Source organism: Xenopus tropicalis, chromosome 7 (assembly GCF_000004195.4).
Source record: "Xenopus tropicalis strain Nigerian chromosome 7, UCB_Xtro_10.0, whole genome shotgun sequence".
NCBI lineage: Eukaryota > Metazoa > Chordata > Amphibia > Anura > Pipidae > Xenopus > Xenopus tropicalis.
Window position 1 is genome coordinate 59,300,529 of NC_030683.2, and position 23,267 is coordinate 59,323,795.

The following is a 23,267-nucleotide window of genomic DNA, read 5'->3' on the forward strand; positions in this document are numbered from 1 at the left end:
TTCAATTTGGGTCCAGGGGCTCCGTTTTTGTTGGGAATGGATGGCGGGTTGTCCCTTGAGCTACTTGGGTGGGGATGGGAGTCTTAGGGCAGGTTGTGCCGGGTGGATGAAGGGAGATTGTAGTCTTTCTCTAAGAGCTCCCCAGGACACGTCCGTGCTGGTGCTAGGTTAGCCACGCCCCCCCAGTTTTCCTTATTTTTAATAATAAAGTGTAAAATTCTGCTTGATGTTGTATATGGTGAGAAATAAAACAATTATAAATTTATACATACAAAATGTAAATAAATTTCCATTACATCAGGGTTCATTATTTTCAGTTAATGCTTTTAATATGTTTCTATAAAAATATGATGAAAGACAAATGTTACAAAAAATGAAGCACAATAAGCATTATTCTACTTCCAATTCACTTCTAGCCTAAGCCAAAAAAATTGTGTTCTAATTGTTCCATTCTTTATTTCAAAGTGCAGTAACATGACGATCTTCATCCCCTCTTTCTTCATCTTCTTTATCTACCTCTTCTTCATCTTGGTTCTCTCTTTCAGTTATGCTCCCTTCTGTATCATGCCCAAAATGGCTTATCATTTCCTCTATCATATCCTGTGTCCGAACCCAAAGATCTTGAGGGTGATATTTTTGTCCCCCATTCATGTGAATAAGCTTCCTCCAGGCAATTACGAAAGCAAGGCAAATCATAATGAAGATTAATGACAGTAAAGTAACATGTAGATTGCTTGTTTTATCTTCGATTTTGAATTCTGCTTTGACAGCAGGCAGCATCAGCACAAGATGGTGAACCAAAAATATAAGAGAGAGCATCTGGAAAAACATGAATGAAAATGTTAAATTTTTTTGTATGAACTAGGAAAAAAAATGTCACTCTCCCCCGATATAAAATAAATATGCAGTAACCCATAGCAGCCAGTAAGATATTAGACCTGTAACAAACTTTGCATCTTTTATTATATAATCCCCTACTGTCTAAAGTGTTAAAACTGAAAGTTTTTAAAATATGGTGCCCTTCACAGGCCATGGATGACCAGCTCTTTGTTTATACAAATGATAAATACCCCACAGTTTCAAAGCAAAACTCTAGTAATCAGCATCATCATACTTTAGCCTTTGTCCATGTGAATTGTGACCTTATTTCCTGGATATTAATACTACTGTTAGTGTTATCTTTCATCTTTGGGCTTCTTGGTAGCTTCTTCCTTTCACCCTCAAGCTGACTGTCCCTACTCTATAGTAATATCTTCCTCTCTGCTCCATTCAACTACTGCTCTTATAATCTATATAACTTTTTGAAATATCTAGCACCTCCAACTACTACCTCGCAAAAGCACAGCAATTTCAAATTATTGGTCCCTGCCATATACCTATCTCCTATTGCCCATGCAATGCTTCATTTCTGGCACAACCCTCACAAACTACTCACCTGTCTAACCTAATTTAAATTTCAACTCTCTCCTCTTCTTATCTCCCATTCTCTTGTGCTCTTCTTAACATCCACTTTGTTACTAGCAAAGCTACTTTTAATTCATGATCTGTTCTTTTCACCTGTTTGCCCTAACAGAGACCTGGCTCTCTCAGAATTATAATGCTATTAAGGCAGCTCTCTCTCAAGGTTCTTTACTTGGTCCTTTGCTGTTCTCCCTGTACACTCTCTCTTTAGGAGACCTTATTTCTTCTTTTGGTCTTAAATATCACCTATATGCAGATGACATCTAGATATATTTAGACACCCCTGCACTAACCACTGATGTTCAAACCCAGATTGCCAACTGCCTCCTGGCTATCTCCTCCTGGATGAACCAACGCCACCTCAAACTTAACCTAGCTAAAACAGAGCTCATGCTCTGCCCAAACCTAGCCCTTCTCCTCCTTTCACCATTACTATTGATGACATTGACCATTAACCCTGTTAATTCAACCCTTGCCTTGAGGTTATCTTTGACCAGTTCCTCTCTTTCTCTAACCATATTAATAACACTGCCAAAACACTAATCCATGCCCTAATCCTTTCCTGCTTAAATTACTGCAATCTCCTACTAACCGGCCTCCCCGGCTCCCATCTCTCTCACCTGCAATTAATCTTGAACTCTCCTGTCAGCATCCTCCTGCTCTCTCCTATTATTATTATTATTATTATTAACATTTATTTAGAAAGCGCCAACATATTCCGCAGCGCTGTACAATAAGTGGGTTTCATACATTGGACATACATATAACATATAAAGCAATCAATAACTGATACAAGAGGTGAAGAGGGCCCTGCCCAAAAAAAGATCTTACAATCTACAAAACTAATTATTATGGAAAGGTGGGCATCTCTTGGATCAAAGTACAAGGAAGTGAATCAGGTTTCATTTCCTCCCTTTTCCTACTTCTGTGAGTTCATCAGGAAAATTGCAGACACTAAGAATGACCCAAGTTTCTTCTCTGGGGAATTCAACCCTCCCGGTCCACCTGCTCCAAAGCCCACAAGCACACGCATTACACACAGAGACCACAGGCATCCAGTGTCTGACTGAAGTTCTATCTGCATCTACCACAGTCCCTCAAAGGACTGATCAAGGCAACAAAATTGAGAACCCAAATAGTCAATGCCCCTTACATAACAAACCACACCTGCTCAGGAAATGTATTGGCTTCAGAAAAAACCCCTGCAAGACCACAAGGAAAATTTGGGGTCTGCTTCAAATGCTGTGCCCCAACAGAGCACCTTGCTAAAGACTGTAAAGCTACCATTAAGTGCATAGAATGCAACAGTAATGACCACGTACAAGCACTTCATCCACTTCAATGCAGTCCCTCTGTGTCCACAGATAACCCTTCTGCAGCAAAGCAAAGTGGGGAGGACCAAACGGCACCTCCTACCCCAGTATCATCTACATGTACTCTAGTCTGTGGAGAAGGACTCCATGACAAATCCTGTTCAAAAATATGCTTGGTTCGAGTGTACCCCAAGGGTCAACCTGAAAAGGCTGTAAGACGTTATACAATTCTGGATGATCAGAGTAACCGATCTCTTGCAAGATCAAAGCTGTTTTACCTGCTAAAAATGAAGGGAGATTCCCTACCCTACACACTGGGCACCTGTGCCGGAAATACAGAAGTCTCAGGTAGGAGGGCCAGTGGTCTTGTAGTAGCTCCTCTGAATGGCGGTATAGAAATACCATTACCTACTCTCATTGAGTGTAACCAAATTCCGACTAACAGGGAAGAGATCCCTACCCCTGCAGCTGCCTTTCATCACCCTCACTTGAGAGGTATAGCCAATCACGTACCTGCTCGACAGAAATGCTGACATTCTCCTGCTACTTGGCAGAGATATCCTAAGGGTGCACAAGGTCCGCCAACAAATCAGTGGACCACATGATGCCCCATACGCCCAACACCTGGATCTAGGCTGGGTAATCATAGTCAACGTCTGCCTGGGAAAGATTAGAAGGCCTACTATGGTTTCTTCCTTTAAGACATACGTTCTGCCAAATGGACGTGATATTTGTTTTGAACCATGTCCACACCACTACTGTGTAAAGGAAAGACTGTGTGATGCACTGTTGCGTACCTTCACAGCATAAAGTGATAACCTTGGCACCACAGTTTTCGATGTATCCTCTCAAGACAATGAGTTGGCAACCTCAATGGAGGACAAGGAGTTCCTGAAAACCATGAACAAGGAGTTTCACCAGGATGACTCCAACAGCTGGGTAGCACCCCTACTATTTCATGTCCCTAAAAGGAGACTACCAAATAATAGTCAGCTTGCAGAAGCACGGTTTATTTCTTTAGCGCGCACCCTAAACAGGAAACCTGAGATGAAACACTTTGTTGACTTTATGCAGAAGGTTTTCGAAAGGGATCACGCTGAGCCTGCACCACCACTAAAGAAAGGAGAGGAATGTTGGTACCTTCCATGTTTTGGTGTGTACCATCCTCGTAAACAAGACCAGATCAGGGTGGTCTTCGACTCAAGCGCAAGACATGAAGGTGTATCCCTCAACGACCTTCTTCTCACTGGACCTAATCTGAGCAACAACCTTGTAGGAGTTCTGCTTCGTTTCAGGCAAGAATCAGTTGCTGTGATGGCTGATGTCCAGCACATGTTTCACTGTTTCATGGTTTGTGAAGACAACTGAAACTTCCTCAGGTTCCGATGATACCGCAATAATGATGTCAAAAACGAAGTGATAGACTACCGGATGAAAGTACATGTGTTCAGTAACAGCCCTTCACCCGCAGTAGCAATTTATGGCTTGAGGAAAACCGCCCAAGTTGGTAAAAGAGAGTTTGGATCTGATGCACGTCAGTTTGTTGAAAGAAACTTTTATGTGGATAACTGGCTCAAATCCTTGCCTACAGGAGAAAAAGCAATTGATCTTCTCACCAGAAATCAGGAAATGCTTGTCACAGCCAACCTGAGACTTCACAAAATTATTTCCAACAGTGACAAGGTAATGAGAGCCTTTCACTCTGATGACTATGCCTTTAGTATAAAGGAATTTGAGCTAGGGTCAGACAAACCCCTCATGCAACGCAGCCTTGGATTGCTTTGGGATGTCAAGCAAGACATATTCACATTCCAAGTAGCAGCCTATGACAAGCCCTTCACGAAACGTGGCGTTTTGTCTGTAGTAAACAGCATTTATGATCCTCTGGGACCCACAGAACCCTTTACCATTCAGGGTAAGATATTGCTAAGTAAAAATACATCTGAAAACACAGATTGGGATAGTCTGCTACCCAAAGAGAAAAAACATAGATGGGAATCGTGGGAAAAGTCCCTGAAATCATTGGAACAACTTCAGATACCACGCTGCTATACGGTTGGATCCTTAACAAGTGCCGCCAGAAGAGAGATGCATGTTTTCTCTGATGCATCCATCGAAGCCATAGCTGCAGTGGCTTATTTAAAGCTTACAAATCCAAGTGGCAAAGTAAGTGTTGGGTTTATCCTGGGTAAGGCCAAGCTGACTCCAAAGCCTGCACATACTGTCCCAAGGCTCGAACTCTGTGCAGCCGTATTAGCTGTTGAAATTGCTGAGCTGATAAAACGTGAAATAGACTTTGAAATTCACTCATTTGACTTTTATACCGACAGCAAGATAGTGTTGGGATACATACACAACCAAACAAAACAGTTCTATATGTACGTTGGCAATAGAGTGGTGCGCATCAGAAAGTTTTCCACACCTGATCAGTGACACTACATACCTACTGACCTCAACCCTGCCGATCACGGAACCCGTGAAGTACCAGCTGCTGCATTTCAGGACATTTCATGGACATCTCCACCTGAATTCTTGAATGGTACATCAGTTTTAAGTCATGCAGATTCTACATTTGATCTAGTTAATCCAGAGTCTGATAAGGAAATCAGAGCTTTTGCCGTCACACTCAATACCTCTGTGAAGCCAAGCGTAAAAAGTTCTTACCGTTTTGAACGTTTTTCAAAGTGGTCTTCTGTTGTACGAGCTATCGCACGACTCATCCACATTGCTCATCACTTTGCAAACAGTACTGTGGAACATAAAGTGTGTCGCAAGTGGCATATCTGCAAGGGAGCAATCAGAAAATATCATCATACAATGTGTCCAACATGAAACGTATTCACAGGAGGTCGACGACATATCCAAGGGAATCAGCCTTTCTAAGGGTAGCCCACTGTACAAATTAAACCCACTGCTTGATCACCACAAGCTACTTCGAGGCGGTGGTCGCATAGGAAGGTCCAACCTATGCAGCAATGATCAAGTACTGAACCACCCTTTACTAATGTTGGCATAGATGTTTTTGGCCCCTGGTCTATAGTCACACGCAGAACTCGTGGTGGAGTCGCTAACAATAAACGCTGGGCTGTGCTATTTACCTGCTTGAGCATTGGTGCAGTGCACATTGAAGTTATAGAATCTATGGACTCTTCTTGCTTTATTAACGCCTTTCGAAGGTTTGTCTCTGTACGAGGACCTGTAAAGTTACTGAGATCTGATTGTGGGACTAATTTTACAGGAGAGCAAAGAGTGGAAAATTTCTTGAGCGACAATAAGTGCAGATGGGAATTCAACCCACCCCATTCGTCTCACATGGGAGGTTCCTGGTAACGCATGATTGGGATTGCAAGGAAAATCTTGGATTCTATGCTGCTTGACCACAAATCTTCTCAGCTTACCCATGAAGTCTTAATCACCCTACTTGCAGAGGTGTCCGCTATAATCAATGCCAGACCTCTGGTTCCCGTTTCCTCAGACCCAGAGTTCCCAGTGTTGCCGACTCCTGACACTCTCCTCACTAAAAAAATTGGAATTGCTGCTACTCCTCCTGGAGATTTGGATTGCCCCAATGTTCACAATTGACAATAGAAACAGGTACAACACCTTGCTGATGTGTTCTGGAGTCGTGGAACGTGGAAAAAGAATTACCTTTGCAACCTTCAAAGCCGTAGCAAATGGCAAACTAGAAAACCCAACCTACAAGTTGGTGACATTGTTTTGCTGAAAGATAAAGATGCTCACCGCAACCACTGGCCCATGGGTCTGATTACCAAGACTATACCAGGTAACGACGGAAAGGTGCGGAAGGCCAAAGTCAAAGTCATTAAAGAAGGCTCACCTAAGCTCTTCTTCAGGCCTATCAATGAACTGGTGCTTCTTCTACCCAAAGAGGAGGATACATCTCAAAAATAGACTCATGAACTTTCCTCTATTCTTGGCACCATCCGAGCCTCAGGACATGGCAACAAGTATTAATGTTGATGTTTGGATTATCTTCCTTGTTCTTCCCTTCCCTCTTGTTTTTCAGATGCTCCAGGACAGAGTGATCATCGCATACTTTAGGACTTGACTACTTAAAAGTTTGTTTATAATTGAAATCCAAAGATTTCAGACGGAGAGTGTCATGTTACACATGCATTGTTGTTTCATGCTTTGCCTTTCATTTCATTTGTTCCCATCTCTCTCCCTGTAGTTTCTCATTTTCTGTCTGTGTGGTTAACCCCACCCCCAGTAGTATCTCTAGACTCCATTTTATGCACACACATATTTGCTGGAGTGGATCATATTATGATCTTTTGACCTATCTTGAGTGTTCACTGATCTTCAGTTTGGAATAAATTTCTCAATGATCTACAAGGTGCCATTCGGATTGAGTCAACTGTCAGCAATAACTTACAACCTCAGTAGTGTTGGCACTCTCAAGACAACTTGATAACATAGTAACATAGTAAGTTGGGTTGAAAAAAGACATACGTCCATCACGTTTAACCATAATGCCTATATATAACCTGCCTAACTACTAGTTGATCCAGAGGAAGGCAAAAAACCCCATCTGAAGCCTCTCTAATTTGCCGCAGAGGGGAAAAAATTCCTTCCTGACTCCAAGATGGCAATCGGACCAGTCCCTGGATCAACTTGTACTAAGAGCTATCTCCCATAACCCTGTATTCCCTCACTTGCTAAGAATCCATCCATCCCCTTCTTAAAGCTATATAATTTATCAGCCAGTACAACTGATTCGGGGAGGGAATTCCACAACTTCACAGCTCTCAGTAAAAAATCCTTTCTGAATATTTACAGTGGAGGAAATAATTATTTGACCCCTCACTGATTTTGTAAGTTTGTCCAATGACAAAGAAATGAAAAGTCTCAGAACAGTATCATTTCAATGGTAGGTTTATTTTAACAGTGGCAGATAGCACATCAAAAGGAAAATCGAAAAAATTACTTTAAATAAAAGATAGCAACTGATTTGCATTTCATTGAGTGAAATAAGTTTTTGAACCCCTACCAACCATTAAGAGTTCTGGCTCCCACAGAGTGGTTAGACACTTCAACTCAATTAGTCAACCTCATTAAGGACACCTGTCTTAACTAGTCACCTGTATAAAAGACACCTGTCCACAGAATCAATCAATCAAGCAGACTCCAAACTCTCCAACATGGGAAAGAGCTGTCCAAGGATGTCAGAGACAAAATTTTAGACCTGCACAAGGCTGGAATGGGCTACAAAACCATTAGCAAGAAGCTGGGAGAGAAGGTGACAACTGTTGGTGCGATTGTTCGAAAATGGAAGGAGCACAAAATGACCATCAATCGACCTCGCTCTGGGGCTCCACGCAAGATCTCACCTCGTGGGGTGTCAATGATTCTGAGAAAGGTGAAAAAGCATCCTAGAACTACACGGGAGGAGTTAGTTAATGACCTCAAATTAGCAGGGACCACAGTCACCAAGAAAACCATTGGAAACACATTACACCGCAATGGATTAAAATCCTGCAGGGCTCGCAAGGTCCCCCTGCTCAAGAAGGCACATGTGCAGGCCCGTCTGAAGTTTGCCAATGAACACCTGAATGATTCTGTGAGTGACTGGGAGAAGGTGCTGTGGTCTGATGAGACCAAAATAGAGCTCTTTGGCATTAACTCAACTCGCTGTGTTTGGAGGAAGAAAAATGCTGCCTATGACCCCCAAAACACCGTCCCCACCGTCAAGCATGGGGGTGGAAACATTTTGCTTTGGGGGTGTTTTTCTGCTAAGGGCACAGGACAACTTATTCGCATTAACGGGAAAATGGACGGAGCCATGTATCGTGAAATCCTGAACGACAACCTCCTTCCCTCTGCCAGGAAACTGAAAATGGGTCGTGGATGGGTGTTCCAGCACGACAATGACCCAAAACATACAGCAAAGGCAACAAAGGAGTGGCTCAAGAAGAAGCACATTAAGGTCATGGAGTGGCCTAGTCAGTCTCCGGACCTTAATCCAATAGAAAACCTATGGAGGGAGCTCAAGCTCAGAGTTGCACAGAGACAGCCTCAAAACCTTAGGGATTTAGAGATGATCTACAAAGAGGAGTGGACCAACATTCCTCCTAAAATGTGCGCAAACTTGGTCATCAATTACAAGAAACGTTTGACCTCTGTGCTTGCAAACAAGGGTTTTTCCACTAAGTATTAAGTCTTTTTTTGTTAGAGGGTTCAAAAACTTATTTCACTCAATGAAATGCAAATCAGTTGCTATCTTTTATTTAAAGTTATTTTTTCGATTTTCCTTTTGATGTGCTATCTGCCACTGTTAAAATAAACCTACCATTGAAATGATACTGTTCTGAGACTTTTCATTTCTTTGTCATTGGACAAACTTACAAAATCAGTGAGGGGTCAAATAATTATTTCCTCCACTGTAAATGGAACCTCCCTTCTTCTAAACAGAGTGGGTGCCCTAATGTCCGTTGGAAGGACCTACTGGTAAATAAAACATTAGAAAGGTTATTATATGATCCCCTTATATATTTACACATAGTTATCATGTCACCTCTTAAGCGCCTCTTCTCCGGTATAAACAGACCCAACTTGGCCAGTCTTTCTTCATAACTGAGACTTTCCATACCCTTTACCAGCTTAGTTGCCCTTCTCTGGACCCTCTCTAACTCAATAATGTCCCGTTTGAGCACTGGAGACCAAAACTGAACAGCATATTCTAGATGGGGCCTTACCAGCGCTCTGTAAAGGGGAAGAATAACCCCCTCCTCCCATGAACCTATACCCCTTTTAATACAGCTCAAAACCTTGTTTGCCCTTGCAGCTGCTGCCTGGCATTGCTTCATGGACTCCAAGATCCTTCTCCATTATGGATTTGCCTAGTGCAGTCCCATTAAGGGTATACGGGGCTTGCATATTTTTACATCCCAGGTGCATGACCTTACATTTATCCACATTAAATCTCATCTGCCACTTAGCTGCCTAGATTGCCAGTTGGTCAAGATCCTGCTGCAGGGATGTCACATCCTGGATAGAATTGACTGGTCTGCAGAGTTTTGTGTCATCTGCTAACACTGATACATTACTCATAATACCCTCCCCTAAGTCATTTATGAACAAGTTAAACAAAAGTGGACCCAGTACAGAACCCTGAGGGACCCCACTGAGAACCTTATTCCAAGTAGAGAATGTACCATTAACAACCACCCTCTGTACCCGATCCTGTAGCCAGTTTTCAATCCATGTGCAAACGACTTCACTAAGACCAATAGACCTTAGTTTAGAAAGCAGTCTTTTGTGGGGAATGGTATCAAATGCTTTGGCAAAATCCAAATAGATATCTACTGCATCCCCACTGTCCAGCTTGGAGTCCTTGTAGATAATAAACTTGGCTGTAGCAAGCAATGCCAGGCAGCAGCTGCAAGGGCAAACAAGGTTTTGAGCTGTATTAAAAGGGGTATAGATTCACGGGAGGAGGGGGTTATTCTTCCCCTTTATAGAGCGCTGGTAAGGCCCCATCTAGAATAAAAAGCAATTCAATTGGTCTGACATGACCTGTCCTTCATAAAGCCATGCTGATTACTGCTCATAATGGCATTCTCCACTACATAATTTTGTATGTGATCCCTTAACAAGCTTTCAAATAACTTGCCCACCACAGATGTCAAACTTACAGGCCTGTAATTGCCAGGCTGAGATCTTACTCCCTTTTTAAATATATGAATGACATTCGCCTTCTTCCAATCCGTAGGTACCATACCTGATGAAAGTCTGAGAATATCAGAAACAAGGGCCACTGTAATTCTGCCCCTAGCTCTCTCAGTACCAGAGGGTGTATTCCATCTGGCCGAGGTGCCTTGTTTACATTTATTGTGTGTAACCCTTTAAGCACCATATCCTGTGCCAACCACTGTGTAGTTGGAGCTGAGGCAACAGTGCAGCTATTAGGTGGGACTTGGCCCACTGGCTCCTCAACTGTATACACAGAAGAAAAGAACTGGTTAAGCACATCTGCCTTTTCTGTATCCGCTGTAACCATATTGTTACTATAACTCAATGGGGCCACACATCTTTTTACTATTAATATACTTGAAAAACTTTTTGGGGTTAGTCTTGGCCTCGGCCGCGATGCGCTCCTCATTTTCTATCTTTGCCTTCCGGATTGCTGTTTTACAACACTTGTTGTAGTGTTTATAATCATTAAAAGCAGCTTCTGTCCCCTCTGACTTATATTTCTTAAAAGCTTTCCGTTATCTCCCTATTAAACTTCTTTACCTCAGAGTTAAGCCACATAGGGTGATTCTTAACACTTCTACTTTTTCTTATTAATGGAATGAATTGAGAACAGTAATGATTTAATATCATTTTAAATGACAACCATTTCTGCTCTGTGTTTTTATCAGAAAACATAATGCCCCAATCTATGCCCTGTAGCGCTGCCCTTAAGAAGCTAAAATTTGCCTTCCTAAAATTCATTGTCTTTGTTGCCCCCGTGTAAATTTGTTTCCTGCACCAAACATCAAATTAAATTCTTAGAATGGGGAGGCAGAACACCATTTTTGTTAGAACTAATAGTATATTTTAAGCTCTGATTGGAATAAATAATTTCTACAATTTTAATAGTAAAACATAAAATTGTGAGAACCCGTTATGTTTATTTTGCAGAAAATCAATTTGTTTTAAAATAAAACTTCCAATATTTTTTACCCAAGTCTGGATTCAGAACAGAAACTAGAGACTACCTGTCTCTTTCCTTTCTGAAAACAGGCTTAGGTAAAAAAATATCAGAAGTTTTTTAAAATAATTTACTCTAAAATAAATTGATTTTCTGCAAAATAAACTTAACAGGGGGCCAATATGGCCAAGCTTATGCAAATATCTTTATGACAAAATTTTAAAATGAGCATTTTTTAGACACTCGTGGTTGTGGTCTATAGATGACAGGTAATTAAGAAGAACTGATGACATTTATTGCATCTAAATTAGCAACACGATACTATAACATTTGCAAACAATATGTTGGCCAGCGCTATTAACTTTCTTAATGTGAGATTTTTTAAAGGTAGAGGCATGCTAACTGAAAAATTGCAGATAAAGCATACAGTATGATAAAAAAAAAAATACTGGAGCAATCTAGAAATAAACTAGAAGGCATCACTAGAGTGGAAAATATATATCAACAATAACCCTATGGTATGAGTACAGACACATAGTCTAAGTCTATCGAAGTATATATCTAAGAAAATATATATATTTTTTTAAAAATTGCATATGCTCGGTGAAGATCCTCCTTTTTCAGATAAACTGATTTTTGCATTTAAATTAGCAGGAAATCAGGGACAAAATGGTTATAGTGAAAAAGTGAGTAGGCAGCCTGCTTGCAACAGTAGCAAATTAAACTTTTCCAGTCAGAAACTGTACACAAAGTAATATCAATAAAAGAACCACTGTATGCAGGACTAGGATGGCAATTTGTCTTTCGGTTACTATACTCAAAGAATAAGTAAACCTTTTGTTTTTCTATGAGTAAAATTACTCTAAACAGCCCCCAGAATTACTTACCTTTGTCACAGCATTCTCTGACCTGTTTCCTCAGTCAGAAGGTATTCTTTATTGTTGCTTCCTTGTGCAGAGTGAAGCCCCGCCCCCACTTCCTGTTCATGTCTCCAAAAAAAAAAAAAAAAAAAAAGCTAATGCAGACTGGCTCCTGCTGCCTCCAGGCATGCGCAGAAGGCTCTCCACTCTGACCACCTTGTCGAATTGAAGAGAGAACTGAACAGGAAGTGGGGGCGGGGCTTCAATCTGCACAAGGAAGCAACCAAAATATAATACCTTCTGACTGAGGAAACAGGTCAGAGAGATTGCTGGGACAAAGGTAAGTAATTCTGGAGGCTGTTTAGAGTAATTTTACTCATAGAAAAAAAAAAAAAAAAAAAAAGGTTTATTTATTCTTTAAAGCCAATATGTGGGGTACTTCCTTATAGTGTTTTTTTGTGTCGACAAACAAATCATATCTAGTAAAGTAAAGATAATCAGTAGGCAAGACATGGTCACTACGCATATTAATTTTATTTTCAGTTATTTCAGAAGAAGAAGTGAGTATATTATTACAGTGTGTGGCTAGACTGGACATTTAAATTGACCAGAAATACCTAATAAGGAGGTAATTCCTCCATTATTATTTCAGAAGTCAAAGGTCTGTCACCAATCACCAAAACCCGCACGTGGGTAGACATGGGAAACAGGGAAATACCAAGTTGCTTGCCGAAGGCAGCGTCCATAAAATTCCCTGTAACTACACAATCAAGAAGGGCTTGTGAGTCAAGTTCCTGAAGCCAGCTGAAACTGCACAGGGAGCAGAAATCTAAGGGGAATTCTTTTGGGGAGAAGGTTTGATGTTGCCCAGATAAGACTCCCAAATCTCACCAACATGTTGGCATTTCCATTCTTCAGAGGGCAGATGTTGGCAAAGTGAGCCTTGCTACCACAATATAAGCACAGGCCAGCAGACCGCCTTTCTGGGACCTGCTTTCCGGGGGTAAAGCATCCCATGGCACAATCACAACTCATGAGAGTACAATCTTTTAGACAGTTTTTGTGAATGAAACAAATAACAAAATAAACAGTTCAAAATAAAATCCTCACAATATTACAAAAAATGGGGAGCACCTACCATTAACCAAAGGGAAACCCATAGAGGGTTTGCAAGGTCAAATCACTCAAATGAAAGGATAAAGAAAAAAAGTATGACCTAAAATATTGCACCTCCCCCTCTTGTGCCATATTGGAATGAATACAATTTCATGATTGAGACTTAACCTTTATTGACATCTACAGATAAAATAGGTACTGCGGAGAAATAAATACATTCAAATGTACAAAAAAATTGATATTGGTCAGGCAGGACCATCTAGCTGTATTATTGGGAAGTAAAAAAAAAAAAAAAAAAAAAAAAAAAGTGTACATATACTGTCAGTTTCCAAACTCTAATTGTTTGTCAAAATTAATCTATGCATGTGCACATAGCTAAAGCATTACAAACCATAGAATTGACAGATGATGCTAGACTGTTAAAATATAGGCTGTGGGTAATTGGATAGCCAGAATGTGGTTGGCTGTCTATAAATATATCTAAACAACAAGCTTTCGTAAATAGACCCAACTATGGCCATGTACCTCCATCTACATAGCCCAATATAAGCTGGTCAGCATGCCAAGCAAATGAAACTAAAGTCACTCAGAGACACTTATCGCCCACGACTACCCCAATAACCCCTCAATCAGCCCAACCAGTCAACTCTTCCCATGATAGCAATGTCCTGGATAACCAAACCAAAGAAAAGAAAGCAGTTTTGTTTTTTTCAGATAATGGTATTAGTCTTTTAAGTAATCTTTTGTAAGGTCAATAGTGGTTATATACTATGGGCATGGGGTATGCATCAAATTTAGAATAGCTGTGTAGAATGACGGACAGCAGCATGACCCTCAAAAAAAAAAACCTAAATCTTTATTTTCTCTGTTTAAAGGAATTAACAAGGCCAGAGCTAGGGATAGAGTTTTAGTCCAAAAAGTTCTTATCCTTGGTTTAGTTTTTTTCTACAGTCTCTCTGCCTTGCAATAATTACAAATGCAATAATTTAACAAGTAACCTGTCTTTGCATAGTGTGATACAGCCTGTATATAATTTGTTACCAACATGGCAAAAGGATTTTATTCCATTGAAGAGGCTGCTGCACAATGCATAGCCTGTAGCTCAGAGAAGATTAGCGACTTCAGTTCTGAGTATATGCCCCCTAGATCAGAAAGTGACTTGTCCACTGAGTAGTCATGGGGTATGAAGAATATTTCATCAGATTAAGGTCCTTTTTTCTTTTTAAATACATAGGTATTGTCAGGGGTTAGGTAGCTGGGACCAGCTTTCTGGGGGTAAAGCAGCCCTTGGCACAATTACAACACATGAGAGTGTATTCTTTTAGGCAGTTTATTTTCACTTGCATAAAAATTACAAAATTGTTCAAAATAAAATCCTTGCCACATAATGGGCTCTACCTAACACAGGTCAGTTGTCCTAACTAACCAGGAGCAGACCTACCGCCTGTCTCCCACACAGAGAAAAGAAAAACAAAGTTCAAACCTTGTAGTGCTTTCACACAGTCTTTCCCCCAGACTGCTGCCTTCTAATTAGCCAGCTGAGATGCCTCAGGTAGACCTACAACACCTGGGCTGGACTAGCAGTCCCGGAACCATTCTTTTAGGAACCTGGGACATATATAAGCTCCGTCCTGGACTTTCCCAGGTATCCTGACAGTGACCTTATCACAGTATATAGATATAGGAGCTGGTGCAAGTAATATGATTTAATTGGTATATACATATATTATGGTCTGATGTAATTTAGCTTTGGGTGTGTATGTTTTTATGAAGACTGGGGGTCTAGAGAGAGATCTACAAAACAAGAGAAATGTCAAAATTCTCTGAATAACTATTGGGTCAAAAAAAGGTTTTCGGACATGCGAGAAGGGTCATTTTAACCCTGAGAGTTAGGTCCAATAGAATATATTTAGATAATTTATGCATATTACAAAACAACAAGAACAAAGGGTGTACATATATTTTATCTTATACATTAATATATTAACATGTTATATACAGGAAACAAGATATTATAGGTTATTTGTGTTATGTAAACAAACACCTGCGCAGAATGTAGATTCTATGTTCTGCAGTACTTCTGGGTTTGGGAGCGGAAGAGCGGCTTTTAAAGTCACTCCTTTGCTCCCTGCGTGTTCCCCAGCCCCTAGGCAACAAGCAGAGGCACAGAACAAGCAGCCACTGAGGCGTGATCACCCAGGGGTCCGATAGGAACATGGTTACTGTGTGCCTGCCATTTCCCGGTCACCTGCCTCCTCCCCCAGCACAACCACTCACTGGATCAAGCAAAGAAGATGGCTCCTCCGGATCCTGGGTCCCTCCTGCCTCCTCCTCCAGATTTACAGCCTTGTCCCCCAGGTTAGTGTTACATACACACAATTATTACACTGATACACACCCATAAATTATGGGGGAGTTTCACACATTCACAGCACTCACTTTAATTGCACATGCATATACACACATACACACACTTTTGTGGAACTGTTCAAGAGACCCCTTACATTCATATTTAGAATGTTTTATGTAGATACATTGCAAAATGTGGGGTACATGTGTTTGCCCATTTTTGTTTTGTGTACCGTATATACACTCGAGTATAAGCAGAGTTTTTCAGCACCCAAAATGTGCTGAAAAATTAACCCTCAGCTTATACTCGAGTACTCCAGCTGCACCCTCTGCTACCTGATTCCTGCTGCCTCTACCGCTGCTCCCGCCTACCCCAGACCACTGATTTACTGGGCAACGGCGATGTGGTGACTGCTTGACTTCCGGTTTAAACCGGAAGCCAATTTGCAGCATTCTTTAGAGTCTTCGCAGTCCTTGTTCTAAGAACGGGCTTTACTGAGGCACGGGGAGAAACTTGATACATTTGTTACGAAGCCTCTGGGTACAATTGCAACACACGCCGTGTGGGTGAGAAACCTTAGGCAAAGAGATACTTTAGTTGCTAACCAAAAAGGATACATTTGTAACATTCGCTCGTCATACAGATGACAAGCTAGGGTTCTACTACTGCAGCACTTTGAATGTGAAACAAATTGACCCTTTTCTCTCCGCTGACTTTCCCCTTTCAGCTCCATGAACCAGCAGGTTTAGATTTCACCCTCTGTATTTCTTAACTATTTTTAATCTTAAGGGAAGAACTCAATAGTATTTTTTAGTAGTTTATTATTAAAAGTTAAGTTTTATTTTTATTCTTTGGTACTGATTTTCCTGTTATAATGGGGAGGGAATGGTGCACCTAACTGGAGTCTTTTGAGATCACCTTCATGGTGCTCTCTTTTTCGGTGTACATCTTGTTCTAAGTGATTTACAGGCTTTTATTGCGATGGCGTGGGGTGAGGGATGGGGACGGAGTGTTTACACTTTCCATCTAGGATTGCCTGACCATCGGAACAGATCACTGGCTTATCATGCATGGGGAGGAGGGTTGAGCTGCCTGGAAGCTTGCTACGAGAGTTAAATGAGATCTGCTACCTGAGCTCAATAAAGTAATGGTAAAGTCAATTTTCTAAAATTAACACTTATATTGCTGAACTTTCTGTGATACATTTACTGATAAAGGTATTTAGAAAAGATATTTCAAATGTTAAATGTTGTTACTGTTCCTTTAACTGAACCCGGTGCTAATAGAATCTTTTTGCGACAAGTGCACTCCTGAATTGTGGTGGTTTTGTGTGTAAATATAAATTAATTGTGTGTAAATAGAAATGAACTGGCTGTAAATTACTTACTATGAATTCAGACCCAAAGTGATCATTGATTTCTCAGATTCTTCTTGGGCCCTTTTTTAATGAGACAGTCTCTTTAAATTGATGGAATAAAGGTTATATTTTAACGCTAAAAACATCAAATTAATTTATTTTGTTTGGTATTCTTGATTATGGTGGTAAACACCATGTGTTTGGCGAAACCAAGGACTGTGCTAGTTTCTTGAACTCCCATTATGTATAGTAAACTTCAAACTGGCCTGCTATTTATTTCTTTGTGCGGAGAGCAGAGAGTGGGGAGAGCTGTTTGAAGCAGGCAGGCAAGCTATCTAGTTCAAAATGTCATGAAGAGGGAGGGAGGGGGGAGCTCCTTGAAGGAAACAGCAATCTGAATCCTGTTCAGTAAAATTAATAATTCCTAATTTTATTGGAATTTATTTTGATTAGTGAAACTTAGCAGAAGCTGCTGCATTTCCCACCCTAGGCTTATACTCGAGTCAATAGGTTTTTCCAGTTTTCTTAGGTAAAATTCGGTACCTCAGCTTATATTCGGATTGGCTTATACTCGAGTATATACAGTACTTTTGGAAATGTATGGTTTTCAAGGGTCTCCATACTTTTAGGGGTCTTATGGCACATAATACACATAGCAGAAGTTTATATTGCAGTGGTCAGAAATTCATATGCACTATTTTCATTTGGGTGCCTCTGTACGCCACATAGTTTGGTAAATCTATGCATATTGGGCATCAAACTGTTCAGTAGACCCCTGACATTCATATCTAGAATGTTGTATATTGATAAGTTATAAAATGTGGAGTACATAATGGGGAAATTGCAAGCTTTGTGACGATTCAGAAATTTCATAAAAACCATAATGTTTAGTATAGCTTTATAGGTTGGTAATTTCAGTAGAAAGATATATTTAGCCATTTTTGTTTAGTCAGAATGTGTACTTTTGAAAAATATATGGTTTTCTAGGGTCCCTCTGTTAGGGGTCTTATGGCACATAATACAGATACATGAAAATTCATATGAACTATTTTCATTTGGATGCCTCTATATGCCACATAGTTTGGTAAATCTATGCATATTTTCCATCAAACTGTTCAGTAGGCCTGTGGCATTCATATTTAGAATGTTTTATGTTGGTACATTAGGAACTGTAGGATATAAAATAGGCTAAAATGCAACCTGTGAGAGTTTTCAGACTATACATAAAAATCGCTACATTTAGCTTAGCTTTGCTGTTTGGTGCTTTGCCATACAAAGACATAGTCAGAAGATATGATGCTTGAAAATGGAAGCTTAGAGGGGATTTTTTTTTTTTTTTTTTTAGAATTTTCATAATTTTTTTATAGAAACTGCTAAATTCAGAAAAGCATTGCTCTTTTTAAAGACATGGTTACCAATCTCTGATTCAGCCGTATTCTGTTGTACTGCTTTGAAAATTTGGTAATTTACTGCTTCATCTATAGAAGTCAGAAATCTCCTTAAAACTATACATATCAGGTATTGGCACGTGAGGTGAGACATGAGGCTTTCTGAAATGGTTGAATTTGTGTCCATAAGATAAAAAATGTTTGTGGTATAAATCCCTGTATCATGAAAAATATAAAATTCTCTTTTTTGTATTTAGAGACCTTTTTTGATGCGAACGCACCCTTTTTTGACACGCGACAAAAAAGTTTTGCGAAACAATGCGCCAATGGCGAAATGTGGAAATTTGCTGCAAATCCATGCCTGGCGAAAAAATTCGCTCATCACTAAACAGCACAAGAATTTGTAGGAACCTACAAAATCTGATCTCCACAGGCTGTAATGTAAAGTTGGATAAGATAAGTGGTATGGTGTGTTTTGTTCCTGCATCTACAAAAAAAATGTGAAACCATCAGATTTTCTCTCATTCGATGAATATATAAAAATAGAAAAAAATTGTTCATATTAAGAAAACAATCTTTGCCATATAAGTGTTAACCACTTAAAATGTGCAGTTGGAGATATTCACCTCAGAATCATTCCTTTGCTGAACCTTTACTTCAACACTGACCCTATGCTGGAGGGGGTCACCGACTCCCATAAACATTACAGTAACTCTTTCACTTTCTTATTTGATGTCACATATACATAGTTACATTGGGTTTAAAAAAAAAAAAAAAAAAAAAAGTCCATCAAGTTCAACACATCCAAGGGAACCCAGCAGACACACAAACCTATACTGACCTATCTATACACTCACATAAACGATGTATACAAATGTAGGGACCCATAGGGTTAACCTGCCCTATGGCTTTAAACCCTACAACTTCCTTATTTCTGCTGTTACTGAGCAAAAACCCATGTATCTGTTTATAGTTATAAACTTGGTTATTATGGTTGTCCCCACCCCTTGCAGTCTCATAGTGTCTAGCAAGGAGGTGTGGCTTCCTCTGTATCTCAGGTGAAGGTCCACTGAGCAAGATAGATACTCTTGTAAGAGCACTCTCTAGGGAGAGTAAGGTAGAGAGGGATGGAAGCAAGGGCAGTATAAAGCCCCACCCAGGAAAGTAGCTCTGGAAGTACCCTTCCATCCGGCAATGTTGCCCCAGCATAGGGCCACGGAGTAGATATAGGAGACAGGTTAGAACAAACCCTGATCCCTAGTCACCTGGAGGACTCTCAAGCTAGGGGTTATCAACCTGAGGATTGAAGTATCTATTCAGACGGTTTCTAAAGGGGGTACCAAGCTGACCAGGTGCATTAACCCTGCCCAGACTCCCAAAAGAGGTGGGATAAACCGGTGTGCATCCTCTCGTTGTCCTCAGAGTGCTATCATATACTATCTGTATTGTAAGAATATTTGACTTAACCCTGCATCATCATTTGTCTCCAACAATAAACAGTACTATAGTTCAACTGCAAGAACCTTCTGGCGTCCATCTTTACTAAATCTGCAATACACAGCTACAGTGAGTTGTAGCTCCACATGGTCTCTTCCACCTAGCGAAGGCCCATCCTGTCTAAGAGTCGCATGTAACCATTTACACCAACATCAATACGAATTGTAGATTTTAGTACCCCAAAAGCCCCTTGGATTTTATGCTTGTTCAAGAAATCATCCTCTGAAAGGTATTAACAGAATCTGCCATCGCAACATCACTCGGAAGGGCATTCCAGAACCTCACTGTGAAAATCCACCTACGCTGCTTCAAATTAAAGTTTCATTCCTCTAATCTAAAGGGGTGGTCTCTGTTGCGCAGATTCTTTTTATGGCAAAAAGAACATTTCCTATCTGTCTATAATTCCCCCCCCCCCCCCCCCCCAACATATACAAGGCAACATAAACAAGGCAGTTCATGGAACTAACTCACATCTTTTCTCACTTCTACAGGTAATTCTCATCTGTGTATCCCTCTGCTGTACTCTGCTATATAAGCCACTATATTGCAGCCTCCTTATTAATGGTAATTCTCATCTGTATATCAGTTGTATCTGCTATGCCAATAACTTTTTCTGTTAGGCCTACCTTGATTTAGTACTTGTGATAGCTGTGTCAAACTCACATCTGTGTCCACTCCTCAGTGAGCAAGAGATATTTTTACAGCCCCAAAACTTGGTTCTGGTGCTTGTAAAGTCTCCCCCTCCTCACACAGCCTATTTACTTTGATCTCCGATTGATTGATTATTTGATTAATTAGTCAGTCAAATTCTGGCTTTCCCCAATCAGCTGCATATAAATTCAGATGCAGCCATAAGGATGGCACTAGTGTAGGAAGAAGGAAAATGGCAGTTAAACAAGGCATTTGGACTCTGGCATTGACAAGGCTCCGAACTATCTCCAATCAACACTAAACATCATGGAATCGCAAGAAAACAACTTTGCTTGTTCCTGGTAGTTTGTTATTTCCTACCCCAAAAGGTTTTATCCTGCTTTCCTCCTCTTCGCACTCTCATGTTTCTTAAAACATCTCCAGCCACACCCTCCATCTAGTCAGAAAGGTATAACAATCACTACCTCTCTACTCACCTCTCCTTCCCTCTCAGCACATGAGATCTGGCTTTCCTCTACTGACACTGCCTCACCTGCTGGCCCTGTCCTTTGGGGGGTTTCATCTTACTCACACTCCTAGACCTGGAAACCGGGCAGGGGGTGGGGTAGGACTCCTTCTCTCCCCCCGCTATTCATTTAAAGTCCTTTCACCTCCTCCTCATTTGAGGTTCACTATTAGGCTCTTCTCCCCTGTTTCGCTTCGCATTGTGGTCATATACCGACCTCCTGGACCGACCTCACAATTCTTTGACAACTTTTCTGCCTGGCTTCCTTACTTCCTTTCCTCTGACTCCCCATCTATTGTACTAGGTGACTTTAACATACCTGTTAACAATCCTAATGCCCCTGCTGCCTCTAAACTCCTTTGGGTTCTCTGTGCTCTGACTCCCCCTCTCACTCCAATGGAAACTCCCTGGATCTTATATTTACAAAATGTTGTTCTACCTCCAACTTCACTAACTCCCCTTTCCCCCTCTCTGATCACAATCTGCTCACATTTCAACTCTCGCTAACTCCCTCTACACCCTCTGTTGTCCCCCAAACATGCACATACCGAGACCTGCAATCCCTAAACACGTCACATCTCTTCCTTTAACTCTCTTCATTCTAACATCCTCTCTCTTGTCCTAATCAGGCTACCTCTGTCTACTACAGGACACTCGCCACTGCCCTTAATGAGCTAGCTCCTGCCAAGACAAAACGCATGAGGCCCAAACCACTCCAATCCTGGCACACTGCTCATACCAAATCCCTCCAAAAACAGTCACGTACACTTAAGCACTGCTGGCGCAAATCAAGGTCAGAATCAGATTTCTGCAGCTACAAATTTGCTCTGCTCTCCACAATGCCACCCTCTGCCAAGCTAAACAAACCTACTTTACTGCACTTATTAACTCCCTCTTTAAAAAACCTGCACAACTCTTCTCTACCTTTAACCCTCTGTTATCCCCTTCTCCGCCCCCTCCGTGTGCTTCAGTCACTGCTCAAGCTATTGCCGAGCACTTTAAAAATAAATTTGACACCATCCGAAGTGACATTGCACAACTTAATCCCCATAACCATTTCTCTCCCTCCCTACATGCTACCCAGTCTCTTCTTGGCTCCTTCTCCCCAGTGACTGAAGAGGAAGTCTCAACTTTTGGCTTCCTCTCACCTTACTACCTGCCCACTTGATCCCATTCCTACCAAACTTCTACGCAATGCCAACCCTTATCTTATCAAAGCATTAACTCATCTATTCAATCTCTCGCTCTCTACTGGAATCTTTCCCTCCCAACTGAAACATGCCCTTGTAACCCCTATTCTGAAAAAACCCTCCCTTGACCCCTCCAATCCTACTAACCTCCGACCTATCTCTCTGCTCCCATTCATCTCCAAACTGCTCGAGCGCCTAGTCTACAACAGACTGACGCTATTCCTCTGACAATAACCTCCTGGACCCCCTACAATCTGGTTTTAGACAACACTCCACCGAAACTGCTCTAACCCGACTAACAAATGACCTCCTTTCGGCTAAAGCCAAAAAACACTACTCGCTAGTAATACTTTTCGATCTCTCTGCTGCTTTTGACACTGTGGATCACCCTCTTCTCCTCCAGACTCTCCGCTCTCTTAACCTTTGTGACACTGCCTTATCCTGGTTTTCATCTTCTCTTATCGATCCTTCAGTGTCTCTTACAATGGTGAATCGTCTTCTCCCTTGCCTCTTTCTGTCGGGGTTCCTCAAGGCTCTGTCCTGGGCCCCTTACTATTTTCCCTCTATACCTCCTCACTTGGCAAATTAATCAATTCTTTTGGCTTTCAGTACCACATCTATGCTGACGATACTCAAATCTCTCTTTCATCTCCTGATCTCAACCCAGAGCTTCTAACTCGCGTCTCTTCCTGCCTGTCCGCTATCTCCACTTGGATGTCCCAACGTTATTTTAAGTTAAACCTCTCTAGGACTGAATTGGTTCTCTTTCCCCCATCCAACGCTTTATAAATGGATAATAATTATATTTTTATTATTATTATTATTATTATTATTATTAATAATACTGCCGGCAGCATTGGCTTCAAGAGTTAAAACGCATGTGCAGTAATTTCCACAGATTAACTGAATGGCTGTAGCTCCAG

The 23,267-nt window shown here is 41.0% G+C and overlaps 1 long non-coding RNA gene across 3 annotated transcripts in view; it reads right to left on the reverse strand.

Annotated features, from left to right (window-relative positions):
* Positions 1–303: 303 nt before the first annotated feature.
* LOC100486241 overlaps positions 304–23,267 on the reverse strand; it is a 40,016-nt gene continuing 17,052 nt past the window's right edge. For all 3 annotated transcript variants that reach the window (XR_001924936.2, XR_004223642.1, XR_004223641.1), the window contains one exon: positions 304–819. This is a non-coding gene — a long non-coding RNA (uncharacterized LOC100486241). The remainder of the gene's footprint in view (positions 820–23,267) is intronic.